The sequence below is a fragment of the Tenrec ecaudatus genome, chromosome 1 (genome assembly GCF_050624435.1).
Source record: "Tenrec ecaudatus isolate mTenEca1 chromosome 1, mTenEca1.hap1, whole genome shotgun sequence".
NCBI classification, from domain to species: domain Eukaryota; kingdom Metazoa; phylum Chordata; class Mammalia; order Afrosoricida; family Tenrecidae; genus Tenrec; species Tenrec ecaudatus.
The window spans coordinates 131,798,368-131,802,334 of NC_134530.1; positions in this window are offsets into that span (position 1 = coordinate 131,798,368).

Consider the following 3,967-nt stretch of genomic DNA (forward strand, 5'->3'; position numbering starts at 1 on the left):
ACTGCCAGTGCTTTTCTCTTTCAGAAAGCAGGACAGCCATTTGTGTATCACAGGTTGTTAAAGAGTCTTTGCCAACCCTCCTGTTGTAGTATTCACCACGTGGTTCCATTTCTTGTCTTATCTGATCAGCATACAGACTGCATAAATATGGCAAAAGGTTACAGCCCTGACACCCACCTTTTCTAATTCTAAACTATACAGTACCCCCTTGTTCTGTTCAAGCAACTGCCTACTGCTCCATGTTCAGATTCCAGGTGTACACATGTTCTGGAAGTCTCATTATTCTCAAGGTTATCCATACATTGCTATGATCCACGTAGTGAAATGCCTTTGCATAGTCAATAACAAACAGGTCAAAATCTGCCTGTGTAGATTACATGGTAGGAAACTTCATGGCGCAGCCCCACTCTGCTTTATAGGGTTGCCATGAGCAAAAACCCACCTACTGACAAACAACAACAAAGCGTTATTCTATGGACGCAGGATGGCTTCCCTCTGCTCTCCTCATTCCCTGCATACAAAGAAACCAACGCCACATGTTCTCAGACTCCTACAGTCTTACCTACATGAAAGCTTTATCACAGCTGTTATCAAGGGGAAGAATATGGAGAGCCTAGAAGCTGTTCAAGTCTGAAGACTTCAGAAAGATAGGGCTCTGTGCTCCTAGAAGGTTCTACAATTTCTGAAGCTCTGAGGGGGCAGTTCTGCTCAAGTCTGTGTTCAGCATGAGCCAGAATAAACTCAGTGACAGCGGGTGGATCCTTCACATGATACAATTTTCTTGAGGCTACAAGTTGTTTTTGGTTCTTCAGATAAAACACATACACTCTTACATGTTTTCTTACTGATCAGCAACACTCTGAAAAATACAACAGCAGAAGCCTGGCTAATTCTCTCACAGGTAAATAGAACCTCCAGTTTTCTCTGCAAATCTGTGATATGTAACTTCTCACCAAAAGATAATTTATATTATAGTTTACATTTCTATTTTTCTTTGTACTTCATTTTTTCTAACTTTTGTCAGTCTGACTATGGGGATAAAGCATTAAAAATACCACATTTGAATAGTTAGCAACATTAACCAGTTATCTCAAAATATTATTATAAATTGAACTTTTACACAACCATTAAAAAGTAATAATGGCATATTAAAGTTGCTTACCTAGGAACCATATTTAGTTCTGCTGTATTTCCATTAACTAAAATTTCCAGTTTTAGAAATAGATAAAATATAGCCTAAAACGTTGCCCTCTTTAAAAAAGCATATTATACACATGTAATTTGCATCATAATCCATCTGATTATGATTGTCCTAAGCAGTGAACTTTAGTATTAGTTGCAGATTTATGACTTGTAACTTGCTATTTTGGAGCTAGAAATAGTAAGCTGGTTTTAAATCCAATTTTTTTTCTGTAGTGTTTTTTCCCTCTTATTATTACAAGCCTTCTTTCCTCTGAGATACGCTTTCTATCTTCTTCCAAGTGCTGCTATTTCAAGAGAAACACTCACGATTAAGCAGTGAGTGCAGAAAGAGTGAAGAGGATGTCCAGTAGCTCACTAATCCCATCTTTGTAGACATCCTCAACAGCAAACTCCATCTGAAATATCTACACAAGTTCCACATGGTCCATGCTCCCCAAAGAGCCATAAATACAAAATACAGTGCCAGACAGTCACTTACATCCTCTCTGGCAAGAATTAAATTATTTGGGTTAGTTATCAATATTGATACAATTAATGGTCTTACTGCCAAATCTCCACTTCACTTTATGATGCACAGACCTAGGCCTTTTTATGTGCCTTTGGGAATTACAGTTGAAAATGAAAGCAATTAAAGAGTTGCTGGGAATTATTTTATTATTAGGAATTGTTTGATTAACATCCAGAAAGAGAAAAGATGGTAGAAAACTAGAAAATATATCATATAATCTACATAGGAACCTTTGTAATGCTGATAGCTAAACTTTGGACTGTTAGCCAAGAGGCCAGTGGTTCAAACCCACCAGCTACTCCTCAGGAGAAAGATGAGGCAATCTGCTCCCATGAACCCTGTACAGGTTTCCTATGAGATGAAACTGATTGGATGGCAGTGAGTATAAGCCTAGAAGGAGACCTTGGGTGTCATAGAAACACTTTCATCTGCTAACAGAATGGCCTTGAACCCATCCAACCACTCAGCAGGAAGAAGATTTGGCAATTTGCTCCTTTCAAAATTATATCCTGCAAATCTCTATGGGGCAATCTATTCATTTAATGGAATAATTGATTATGAGTAGAAATTAGCTCCATGGCATCTAGCAGTAAGTATAAGTAAGTGTAGAAATAGAAACAGACAAATTTGGGATAGAGCATATAAGCATGTTCATCAACTGGACAAGTTTATTTTCATTCATTCATTCATTCATTCAACAACTTTCTGTTGCATGTACACCAGGGCCAAGCAACCTGCTGTTGGTTACTGCTATTAGGTGCCTTGGGATGGACGCCAACTCACGGAGACCGTTTACTCCACAGAATGAAAGGTGCTTTCTTATACGAGTTGCCCATATTCCTGAGGCTAGTCTTGTAACTGATGTGTCAATCTGTCTCCAGCAATTGATTCCTCCTGATGACATGTCCAAACAGGCCAGGTGGGTAATGTTTCAATGTGATCCAGAATGGATTCATTGGTTGATTGTTTGGGGAGGTAGACACCACACCGGGTACTAAGAATACAGAATGAATAAGTTAAACTCTTTATGACCAAGATGCTCTTATCAAGTAGAAGAATTCAGAAAGATATTAATTGGAGAGTTAGGAAATGTGCTTCAAGGTATACATAATAGATATGATGATGAAAGCCCAGAGAAGGGTCCCTAAATAGCCAGGAGAAACAACAACAAGCCACAAACTGCATTATTGAGTCGATTCTGACTCATAGTGATCCTATGGACAGAGTAGAACTGTCCCTGTAAATTTCCAAGATTGTAAATCTTTACTGGAGCAGAAAAGCCCATCTTTCTCTGAAGGAATGACTCATGGATCCAAACTGATGTCCTCGTAGTTCGTTGCCCAGTCGAAATGGATTAAGTTGAAACTGAGGCCTCCTATGACCAGGAGAGGCGTAGGAAATGCTTCTACAGAAAGAACATGCTTGTTGTGATCGTGAAAGGCAGTGTCCTTAGCTGATTGCCACTGCCTGAAGAGACCCCCAGTTCATCCACATGCCTTCATGGAGTCTTAAGGTAGGAAACTGGTCAACAAGGAGCTGAACTATCAGGGCACATATACGCTGCTGTTTAAACTGGATGCTAAAGGCCAGGGAGCCCGTGCCATAAGTCTGTGTTGTGCAGTGGCATGGTTAGGTTTCCAAATTTAAGGCTAAGTGTATTAATAATTCCCCTAATATTGGGTGTACTTGACTGCTCTTTATGACATTTTGTTTTATTGTATGAAGGAACTGATGGCACAAGGGAGTGAGGAAGGCAATAAACTTTTGTCTTGTCTCCAAATACCAGCTTTGCCTTAACTGTCCAGCCTAATTTGCTTCATTGTAAATGAAGAAGTTGGGCTACATGCATGATCTTTCAGGTCCTTCAGTGACTCTTTCTGCTATCTCGTTTTACTTTGAACTCTACCACTTTATAAATATAACTAATGAGGCACTGGGTCACATGATGAAGAAGAGCCAGTCAGCAAACTAGACTGTGATAAGGTCCACTTAATGAGGTACACATGGAGGCAGAGTCCTGGTTATAAAACCAGACAATGTGCTGATTTGTGACACAGCCACAAGAGGATGGTACACATGGAAGGAAAATAATTAATTTCCACACCTCCTACTTAAGCAGGCGTCCAGCTTTATAAAGTCTGAATAAAAGTAAAATATTATAAGTCCATCTGTAGATTTTTTTTATTTTTTACTGAAGTGGGCCAATAAATTTTAACATCACTGCCAACTTAATTTTTACTTTTAAAAACTCAGTGT